General features: G+C 39.2%; 1 long non-coding RNA gene across 1 annotated transcript in view; it reads left to right on the top strand.

Annotated features, from left to right (window-relative positions):
- Nucleotides 1-11,118, top strand: part of LOC120532165 — a 30,142-nt gene extending 19,024 nt beyond the window's left edge. Inside the window, exon 3 of the long non-coding RNA XR_005634230.1 lies at nucleotides 11,054-11,118. This is a non-coding gene — a long non-coding RNA (uncharacterized LOC120532165). The remainder of the gene's footprint in view (nucleotides 1-11,053) is intronic.
- The last annotated feature ends 981 nt before the right edge of the window (nucleotides 11,119-12,099 follow it).

The following is a 12,099-nucleotide window of genomic DNA, read 5'->3' as shown; positions in this document are numbered from 1 at the left end:
CTTCCCGGGTCCTCCCTGCGTGGAGTTTGCATGTTCTTCCCGTGTCTGCATGGGTTTCCTCCGGGTGCTCCAGTTTCCTCCCACAGTCCAAAGACATGCAGGTTAGGTGCATTGGCGATTCTAAATTGTCCCTAGTGTGTGCTTGGTGTGTGGGTGTGTGTGACCTACCCAGGGTTTGTTTCCTGCCTTGCGCCCTATGTTGGCTGGGATTGGCTCCAGCAGACCCCTGTGACCCTGTACTTAGAATATAGCAGGTTAGATAATGGATGGATGGATTTTGTTTGGTTTTATTTTTTCCAAATGTTTATAAGGATCTTAACTCATCTGTGCTTGCCTTTCCAAAAAAATTTGGTTTGCTGTTATTACTTTATACTCTTCCTTATGCTTATTGTTCCTCTTTTCATACCTCATCTAATGTGGCCATGATATTCTGATTATTTGTAAATTAAAAATGTTTATATACTGTACATATGCTGAGTATATCATCACTAATCCTCCAACTTCCTGTGTAGGTAGAAGGCTGAAATTTGGCAGGCTCACTCCTTACAGGTTACTTACAAAAGTACAAAAGTTAAGCAGGCTTCATTTTGAAATTCTACGCGTAACGGTCATAATGGTAGACAACGTCAGCCATGTTAAGCTTTCTTATTTATGGCCCCATCTTCACAAAATTTGGTAGGCGGCTTCCCTGCGCTAACTGAAACTGATGTATGTACTTATTTTGGTGGTATGATGCCACTTTCGGCCGACATATTGAACTTTCCAACGGTCTTTGTTGCCCTTACTGACTCACTCGTCACTAATTCTCCAACTTCCCGTGTAGGTAGAAGGCTGAAATTTGTCAGGCTCATTTCTTACAGCTTACTTACAAAAGTTAAGCAGGTTTCATTTCGAAATTCTACGCGTAATGGTCATAACAGTCAACAACATCCGCCATGTTAAACTTCCTTATTTATGGCCCCATCTTCACAAAATTTGGTAGGCGGCTTCCCTGCACTAACCGAAACCAATGTACGTACTTATTTCTGTTGTATGATGCCAATGTCGGCCACCATATTGAACTTTCCAATGTCACTAATTCTCCAACTTCCCGTGTAGGTAGAAGGCTGAAATTTGGCAGGCTCATTCCTTACAGCTTATTTACAAAGGTTAAGCAGGTTTTATTTAGAAATTCTATGCATAACGGTCATAACAATCGACAAAGTCTGTCATGTTAAACTTTCTTATTTATGGCCCCATCTTCACGAAATTTGATAGCCGGCTTCCCTGCACTAACCAAAACTGATGTACGTACTTATTTCGGTGGTATAACGCCACTGTCGGCCGCCATATTGAACTTTCCAATGGTCTTTGTTACCTATGGGCCCATCTTCAAGAAATTTGGTACGCGGGTTCCCAATGCTAACTGAATCCTACTTACGTACATATATACGTCCATAGCCTGCAACTCGGTCGCTGTGTGAGGCGGCGATGGGTCCCCGATCTGGTCTCTTCATTCCCTTCCTGGCTTCGCCATGGTATTCACATCTCCCTGCTGATAACTGCAGCCTTTTTATTTAATCCACGGCTTCTTCGCTGTTTTATTGTTCGTTTATTATGATTATAGTTATTGTATAGGTATTTTAGACTTAGTTAACATTGTTCAGGTACCCATTTCCTTTATCGTTCCAACAGTACCCCCATTAACATGTCTACTGAGGTGATCACCATCGATCAAAGAACTGTCACTTACCGAGTAGTTTCCATGCCTGGAGATGCGCCTGCCTTTTCCATTCTCTGTGTTACATATTGCACGGCCATATCAGGCTCACTCTTGATATCCGGAGGAACATTGTGTCTTATGTATTGAATGACTGAGACAGGTTCAAGGTGTGGACTGATGACGGTACAGGAGATAATTATTCTACACAGGAGCACTATAAGAGTGAAATGCTTAAGCCTTTCACCTATGGTTCTGCATGTGAGTTGATGGCTGCCACTGAATTGTTCGGTTGTCGCTTTCAAGTGTACCAAAATGGCCAAATATTTTACACCTTTGGACAACCGCCAATGCCTCTTAAACATCTTAGATTCACAGGTGACGATTTGAGTAGTGGACACTTTGATGTTTATGAATGTTTAAACTCTCAAAAGCTGGATGCGAAGTTATCGATGAAACCGGTTGTATGCTTACAACGCTTGACAGACGCCAAATGTCACTTCAACACAACAAGTCCTGCAAATACTAACATAATTGAAACAAACCATGAAACTCAAACTGATTATGACAGCAATAATCCAAGCTGTGAGATTTGAGGCAAGATTACTGTTCACATGGCCAACTGTACGTTGCATGTTCAAGAGTAAGCTCAGCACACAGCTTGGTCATATTACAACCAGAGGGCCGGACTGACAATGTGGCATACAAAAAGATCCTTAACAAATAAGTATTGGTATATTTTTCCTCAGTTTAAAAGGGTTTAGTTTTCTTCTTAATAAAAATTTTAAGGCAGTACAAAAGCGCAGGTATTTTGCTAGTTTCTTACATATAAATGTCTACGCGTGGAAGTGTGTGTGTCTGTCCAGCCCGGAAGTGAGAGGTGGAGTCGGGGTAAGGGCTACACCTCCGAGGATAAGCAAGGCCAGCACGCTGGCACAATAAAACCTCAGAAGAAAGTCACTTGCTTAGCGGCTAATGCAGAAGCAAGGTGAGCACATCGGAAAAACAGTATCCCTTTTACATTTCCTCCTGCTGCACAAGCGAGGTGAGCTTACCGGCAACACGAAACCTCCTAGTAGAGAGATGCCCAAAGTAGTTCTTTCCAATTACCTAACATCTATACATTTTTTATTTTTTACCTGACTATTTTAATACTTTCTAGGACCCGCTTACACAGCTAGTGTATATATATAGATATTTGTTAACGTTAAACTCACAGCTGTCAACGGCAGTCAACATTCCGGCATTAAGTTTATCTTATACATTTATTTTCTCACTTAGCTGCATTACTGACTTTGCACACTTGGACTTAGCTCCAAAAAGACTACTCTTTTGGGGCATAATTGCAACACAAAACATAATATTTAAGCAAAACATTGAAAATATGCAACAAATGCATGGGGAGCTCTTTACTCTACAATGGTAGGGTGAACAAGACTGAAGTATCTAGTAGAATACTAGCCACTCTTCAAAGTTTTGCTCATTTTTTTCTCCATTGTGCATAGCCATGAACCCCACGAATATGTGAGATTGCTAGAGTGAAAGTAACAAAAGAGGTTACAGAAACAATTGAAGTTGCGAATGTTAAACACACGAATGTTGTGGGTTGATTATACAGAGCAAAATGAACAACACAAGAGATTATACATGCTTCAGGCATCCAAAGGCTAGTATTGAGGCAGATACAGTATACAATTATGTCTTCTATTCCATTTTTGTCATAGCACCATAGTACACTTATGAATGTTACAGTATTTCAGATTACTTACTTTAACTCCATTTCTGTATGTCTTTTAAAATTGGCACTTTCTCTTTTGTTGTTTAATTCTGTGCATGTGCATTTCTCATGTGAACAACTTGACTCCAATACTACTTCAAAGACCACACTATCAGGAAAGTATACAGTCAAGTCCATTGAGTACTGTTCTTAAGGCTGCCGTTGTTGAGAATCTGCTCTGTTTTTTTTTTATTTGAATGAGAAAAATGGAAGATAATGTAATATTTACAGACTAAATAAAAAGTACAAAACATTTAATTAAAGAAGAGGTAAATTAAAGGTAGAAAAATATTTTAATTAGAAACTGGCTCAAAAAAAATCAGCAGCCTTGGTGCCTTTTCTGGTCCAAGGGAAGCTAAAAATATTTTGACAAATGGCATATAATCATACATCAATTCAAAAATATTTTGAGGCAAAATAGTGGTCACAGATTTCCACCAGGCAACTTTAAATTTATACATACTTTTTTTAGTGAGAATTATATCCATGAGCAAAAAACAAAATAATTGTATCGGGTCATGTTTATTTGTACCCTTTACTGCCAACATACAATGTTTAATATGAATGGGGTTTAGGGACAATAGTTTAGGATATACAAGTCAATGTCAATGTCAATTTATTTTTACAGCACATTTAAAACAACATAGGAATGCTGTGGCCAAAGGGCTTTACAATAAAAGAAGAAAAAAACATACAATTAACATAAATAAAATAAATAATAAATAGAAATAACATTAAATTATCACAATGAGGAAACCATCAGTATTACTGAAGGTCACGGAAAGCAAGTGAATATAAATTAGTCTTTAATCTTGTTTCAAACAGTTTAATTGTAGACGACTCCTTTATGTAATGAGATAAAGAATTCCACAGGCGAGAAGCAGCAGCTGCAAAAGCCCTGTCCCCCTTAGTTTTACATTTGGTACGAGGGACAGCAAGAGACAACTGACCAAAAGATCTAAGCACTCTAGACGGCTGCTGTAAAGCACACAATTCAGATAAATAGGCAGGAGCAAGCCCATGTAAAAATTTAAAAACTAGCAACAACATTTTAAAATCAATTCGAAAACTGACACACACCCAGTGTAAATAAGTTAATATTGGAGAAACAGAATCAGACTTTCTTTCCCCAACCAGAGAGCGAGATGCAGCATTCTGGACCAACTGTAACCTGTGTATCAGGTATTTGCTAATCCCAGAATACAGAGAGTTGCAGTAATCAATGCGAGAGAAGATAAAAGCATGAGTAGCTTTCTCAAGATCCCTAGAAAATAAAAAAGGCTTGATCTTACCTAAAAGACAAAACTGGAAAAAGCAACTCTTGACTACAGAATTAATCTGTTTCTCAAAAGAGAGGTTACTGTCAAAGATAACACCAAGATTGCAGACTTGAGGTTTGCAAAAGAAAGAGAAAGAGCCGAGAAGTCCAAGACCAATTTGGGCTTTAGCTGATGGACCCACTATAAGAACCTCTTTTTTATTTTGATTATGATCAAGAAAATTATTAGCCATCCAAGGACAAATTGCTTTTTAATTGTACTTTTTAAGGAAGTCTTCCTTGTTGACATTGTGCCAGTGTGGTCTAATCATCAATATTCCTATCTCATATGCTCTCTGATGTGGGATTGTATTATGTGCAGACAATGAAAGTGGGCAAGGAGCACAATTTGGAAAGAACATAAACTGTCACATGGAAGCATTACAGAGAGTGGACATCAGGAAGTCCAAATGAATCTATGGAGATAAGGAGCCCCTTCCTCAAAACCCCCCACAGAAGGGAGTCTGGTGTGCTATTGTTATAACACACAGCTGTCCCCATCTATTACATTGCTTTGCCATTCATGCAGTGTATCTTTAGTTCACAAGCATGTTTCTTTGACTCTGTCTTTTTTTAATGGCCCTGGCATATCAATTATTATCCAAACATGTGATCCATGGATATTCAAGAGAATTCTTAGCTCTCTTGTCACTTCAAATCCCTGAAGGTGATTCAACTCCAACAACTGTAATTTTACTTTAATATTAAAGTACTTTACTTTCACTTCTTACTACCTCATTTTTCTCAAGTGTGGGTACAAAACTGCAAATTCTCACATAATTGGGAAGAAAATTCACACGGGTATTCAAAGGAAATCGATGTGAACAGTTTTCATGTAAAGGTGATTACTGTTAGACACTTTAAAATAATAATAATTTAAAGTAATATAAGCATTTCTGAAGATGCCTCCTTCTTGACACTGGCAACATATAGTACAGTATAAGCAGCAAAAGTAAAGTTAGATACAAATTATAGATATTTTGGTTTCTATGCTCTGCTACATATTCTCTCTGTAGAGAAAATTTAAATCCTGGGAACTCCAAGAAGGCAAATTGAATGTGTATCATGTATCAGGTATAAATTAGACCTTCTTTCCAATGTAGTGAGAAGTAAAGCAAAATGACACCTTTTATTGGCTAACTAAAAAGATTATAATATGCAAGCTTTCGAGGCAACTCAGGCCCCTTCTTCAGGCAAGATGTAATCATACATTCATAATGGCTAACACGGTACAACACCCTAGTACTAACTTCTTTCCAAAATGTCAAAGCTGCCGGAGACTTCTGCAATTAAAGTAGGCAGCATATTATATGAGTTCATGTTGGAGTGGATTTCAAACTTAATAGTTACATTTAGTGGATATTGTCTCCTTGAGGGTGTCAGATTACACAACTAAGAATTGTAGGTGATCACATATGTGCAGAATCCTCAGCACAGTTTCTCATTTAAAAAGTATTGTGAGTTTGCCATTTTCTGATAGCCAATAACATGCTTTCTGACAGACTTTCTGGGTATAGCCTGTAGAGCTTCATTCTCTGCCTTATTATTTTCTTTTTTCAAATCTTTGATGGTTTAATAAACACAAACCATCAGTCAGACAAGCTTCTCTTCTCTTTGCAAGGCCCAAAACACCCGAGTTCCTTCTTTCTTTGAGACAGCATTGTATGTTTTGTAATTACAGTGAGCACTCATTGTTTGTCAGTTTTAGCACACACACAAGCCTGTCTACAACTCAAGACCAAATCAAACCTGTCTGATTATGTTGGAACAAGTCACAGACCTGTCTGGTGGTGTCTCTGAGGATGCTGAACTATGCAAGTGTAGGTCACAGGAACACAACGCAGTAAGAATGTGTAAATAAAGTTAGAATCTGAAAATCACTGCAGGCCCGCACCTAGGAAATTCTGGGCCCCAGGCAGCTGACAGAGTTCGGGACCCTTTCGTGTTTCAAATATGTGCGTATATTTTAAAATGCCACTTAAAGGGCAGATCCTATCTAGCTCGGGCCCCTGACAAGTGTCATGGTTGTCCCCCCCAGGTGAGGGCCTAATCACTGGAAAGGGTATGTAGTGTGAGGGGAGTTTAAGGTGTTTCCTTGTTCACTAATATCTGAGTTTTGATCAGATTACAATCAGTGCTTCATGTTCTTATAACTGATCTGCTCAGGACTGCTAACATACTGAATATTTAGTATGAACACTAGTGCCTTAGATGTGTTCTGCATGGAGTTTTCTTTTAATGTATCAATATGCATAAGTGTGTGGTTAATTGATTAGTGCACAACTTGGGTTACAATTATGATTTTCACTTCACAACATTTTCAAAGATACTAAAATGATAAATGCAACCATGTCATAGTTTTTAGGGTAAAAGCAAATACTGAAGGAACAACAAAACACCATAATATTCAAGCATCGTAATAAAAAATGCACCCAATGCATATTCAACAATCCACACACATTCATTCATAATACAGTATACCAGTTTATTAATTTTCAACTAACCACAGTCAGACCTGCAAAAAGTGGGGGAGGGGGTGGGGTGGGTTTTTAGTAAGATTCTCCAGGCCTGTGGTTCCTATAAATATATTATTCTTTGTAATAAATTTGTACTAAAATTTCTATTTTTTTTAAAGAATGTGCCAGGTGTTTGCATTTCAATTCAAGTGCAAACTTAAACAGCTGGTCAATGCAGGTGGCTTTTGCATTCCTTCTTTTGAGTATGTGCAGAAGCAAAAACCATCTATGGGGACAAGCAGTGGCAGGCAGCGTGGCATTTGGCCTTCAAATCATAAGGTTGTGGGTTTAAATCCTGCTACTGATACTATGTGGCCATGACCAAGTCACTTCGCTTCAATTGGAAAAAAACAGTCATCATGGATAAAAACCAAAATATGGTAACACTAAAAATAACAGAGACAAGATGCCTTCTCCTGTAGTTTGAGCTGGACCATACACGGTAAGCGTATGTTGTTTCAACTCCAACAAGTGTTCTTCTTCTTCTTTCAGCTGCTCCCGTTAGGGGTTGCCACAGGGGATCATCTTCTTCCATATCTTTCTGTCCTCTGCATCTTTCTCTGTTACACCCATCACTTGTATGTCCTGTCTCACCACGTCCATAAACCTCCTTTTAGGCCTTCCTCCTTTCCTCTTACCTGTCGGCTCTATCCTTAACATTCTTCTCCCAATATACTCAGCATCTTTTCTCTGCACATTTCCAACTCAATGCAATCTCGCCTCTCTGACTTTGTCCCCCAACTCTCCAACTTGAGCTAACCCTCTAATGTACTCATTTCTAATCCTATCCATCCTCGTCAAACCCAGTGCAAATCTTAGCATCTTTAAGTCTGCCACCTCCAGCTCTGTCTCCTGCTTTTTGGTCAGCTGACACCGTCTCCATCCCATATAACAGAGCTGGTCTCACTGCCATCCTGTAGACCTTCCCTTTTACTCTTCTCCACCCATTCCATCCTACCTGCACTCTCTTTTCCACCTCTCTTCCACAATCTCCATTACTCTGTACTGTTGATCCCAAGTATTTAATCTCATCCACCTTCGCCAACTCTACTCCTTGCATCCTCACCATTCCACTGACCTCCCTCTCAATTACACACATGTATTCTGTCTTGTTTCTACTGACCTTCATTCCTCTCCTCTCCAGAGCATATCTCTACCTCTCCAGGGTCTCCTAAACCTGCTACCTACTATCGCTACAGATCACAATGTCATCAGCAAACATCATAGTCCATGGGGGACTTCTTTCTAATCTCGTCTTTCAACCTCTCCATCACCATTGCAAATAAGAAAGTGCTGAGAGCCAATCCCTGATGTAATCCCACCTCCACCTTGAATGCATCCGTCACTTCTACCGCAAACCTCACCACTGTCACACTTCCCTCACACATATCCTGTATAGCTCTTACGTACTTCTCTGCCACTCCTGACTTCCTCATACAATACCACAACTCCTCTCGAGGCACCCTGTCATATGCTTTCTCCAGATCCACAAAGACACAATGCAACTCCTTCTGGCTTTCTCTATACTTCTCCATCAACATCCTCAGAGCAAACATTATATATGTGTTGCTCATTCTTGGCATTAAACCATACTGCTGCTCAGTAATCATCACCTCACTTGTTATCCTAGCTTCCATAACTTTACGCTGTGGCTCATCAATTTTATTCCCCTGTAGTTACTACAGTCCTGCACATTCCTATTATTCTTAAATATTGACACCAGTACAATTTTTCTCTATTCCTCAGGCATCCTGTCACTTTCAAAGATTCCATTATACAATCTGGTTAAAAATTCCACTGCCATCTCTCCTAAACACCTCCATGGTTCCATAGGTACAGTATGTCATCTGGACCAAAGGCCTTTCCATTTTTCATCCTCTTCATGGTTGTCCTTACTTCCTTCCTGCTAATCCATTGCACTTCTTGATTCACTATCTCCACATCATCCAACCTCTTCTCTCTCTCGTTCTCTTCATTCATCAGCCTCTCAAAGTACTCTTTTCATCTGCTCAACACACTCTCCTCACTTGTGAGTACATTTTCATCTTTATCCTTTATCACCCTAACCTGTTGCACATCTTTCCCATCTCGGTCTCTCTGTCTAGCCAGTAGGGACAGGTCCTTTTCTCCCTCCTTAGTGTCCAACTTTTCATACAACTCATCATATGCCTTTCTTTAGCCATCACTACCTCTCTCTTCACCTTGCGCCTTATCTCCTTATACTGTTGTCTACTTTCTGCATCTCTCTGACTATCCCGCATCTTCACCATCCTCTTCCTCTATATACTCTCCTGTACTTCCCCATTCCACCACCAGGTTTCCTTTTCCTCCTTCCTCTGTCCAGATTTCACGCCAAGCACCTTTCTTGCTGTCACCTTTACTACATCTGCTGTAGTTTCCTAACTGTCTGGCAACTCTTCACTGCCACCCAGTGCCTGTTTCACCACCTCCCTAAACTCAACCTTGCAGTCTTCCTTTTTCAACTTCCACCACTTGATCCTTGGCTCTGCCCTCACTGTCATCCTCTTCTTGATCTCCAACGTCATCCTACAGATCCCCACCTATGCTGCTTAACTACACTTTCCCCTGCCACCACTTTGCACCACTTTCAATCTCCTTCAGAGTGACTCTTCTGCATAGGATGTAATCTACCTGAGTGCATCTTTCTCCACTCTTGTATGTCAGCCTATGTTTCTCCCTCTTTTTAAAATACGTGTTCACCACAGCTATGTCCATCCTTTTGGCAAAATCATCTGACCTTCTTCATTCCTCTTCTTGACACCATACCAACCCATCACTTCCTCGTCTCCTCTGTTCCCTTCACCAACATGTCCATTGAACTCCGTTCCAATCGCCACTTTCTTTCCCTTGGATACACTGTTCATCACTTCATCCAACTCACTCCAAAAATCTTCTTTCTCATCCATTGCACACCTAACCTAACAAATGTAGGATTGGTGTTCCTGGGGCTGGTTTGTCCCACTGACTAACTGAGTGGAGTGGGTGTGAGAATTCAGTAGTCCTCCTTAGGGATCCAAGGTACAACTGAAGGTACATGAAAGACGATGGGAGGAGGATCAACTCCAGATGGTCTGACCCAAGTGGGTTGGGTGATGAAGATCACAGCTGTTAACATCTCCGCCATCTGCGTAAGTCATGGGTAAGCCAGGGAGAAGAAGAAGGAGGTGTGCTGGGATCATCGTGTAGTAAAATGAACATTAAAAATCAGACAACTGTGTGTTTTAACCTCTGCTTTTAATGGATTTATTTATTGCAACTTTTTTAATCTCCACTCGCACCTGCATTTTATTGGGTTATTATTTATTGTGGGTTATGCACTGCACTATGGACTAGGTGTTTAATAAAACACTTTTTCATCATCCCCTTGCTTTGCGTGAGTGTCCTAATTTTCCGGCTCATCCGGTCATGACTATTGACAGTGTCAGGTTCAAGAGGCTGCCAGAACAGAAGTGGGAGCTGAAGCAGACCCCACACCATCACAGTAAGAATGTTTGTGTTTAATTTTTAATGTTATCCTTCTAGTTACTATTTTTTCCATTATTGCATAAAAAGTAATATTAATATGCAATATTCAGTAAAACTAAATCCATAAACATTGTTATTATATTATGGTAAGTATTTTTGTCTGTAATTTTTGGTTTGATTATTCTTATTATTCTTATTAATTAAACATGAAAGTATAAAATAATTTATTTATTTGATTTAATTTATTTTTTTTTTAGTAAAAAATCTTTTCTCCAAGTCTACTGTTGGCTTTTGACACCGCTGACCATTGCCCTGATACTCAGTATGTTCAATTCATTATAATAACTATTCATGGTGGTTCTAAAATCTGTACTAACCCGTACTCTCTCTTCTGTTTCTTTTTCCGGTTTCCCGCCCATTGATGGACTAAAAGCCAGAAGCCTGCATGACCATCATCATCAAGTCCTTCCGTGAGAACCCTAAATACAAAGAGGACTGTTTCATTTATGTGAAGTAGAATGCCAGAGGGGACTGGGTCGGTCTCATGGTCTGGAATCCCTGCAGATTTTATTTTTTTCTCCAGCCGTCTGGAGTTTTTTTGTTTGTTTTTTCTGTCCTCCCTGGCCATCGGACCTTATTCTTATTCTATGTTAATTAATGTTGACTTATGTTTATTTTTTATTGTGTCTTTTATTTTTCTATTCTTCATCATGTAAAGCACTTTGAGCTACATTTTTTGTATGAAAATGTGCTATATAAATAAATGTTGTTGTTGTTGTGTTTGTTTAAGAGTTGTGTGATAAAAACTAGGACACCTTATATTTCAAATTAAAAAGTATTCAAGCAGTAATGTAATTAAAACATAGATTTATTGATTCATAGTAATGTTGAGGCACAGTTTCTTGTCACCAATCTTGGCTACTGTAATAAATTTGCACTTTCTCTCCATGCTCAAGAATTTCTTCCTTCTGCTCAAGATGTGAAGGTTAGGTTAACTGATGACACTAAATGTGAGTGCTGGTGCAGAGATGATTCAGACTCTCAGGTTGTACTGACAAGCTTGCAATGCCGCAGTAGACTCCATCCATCTAAAATGTGTAATTGGTTAAAGCAGATTCAAAAAAGGCACTGATTGACAAATTGATTGCTGCTAAATTATATATACAGAGAACTTTCAACTGGATAATTTTGTATTAAAGAAATATCCTACATAGCTCTTTAGTGTCATCTTTTCTAAGGATTCAATGTCTGGAATGTAATTGCTTGAAAATCACTTTTAAAATACATTCTTCATATTTTGCAA

The sequence above is a fragment of the Polypterus senegalus genome, chromosome 7 (genome assembly GCF_016835505.1).
Source record: "Polypterus senegalus isolate Bchr_013 chromosome 7, ASM1683550v1, whole genome shotgun sequence".
Classification (NCBI taxonomy): domain Eukaryota; kingdom Metazoa; phylum Chordata; class Cladistia; order Polypteriformes; family Polypteridae; genus Polypterus; species Polypterus senegalus.
Note: the sequence above shows the minus strand (reverse complement) of the source record. Positions and strands in the feature narration are given on the sequence as shown.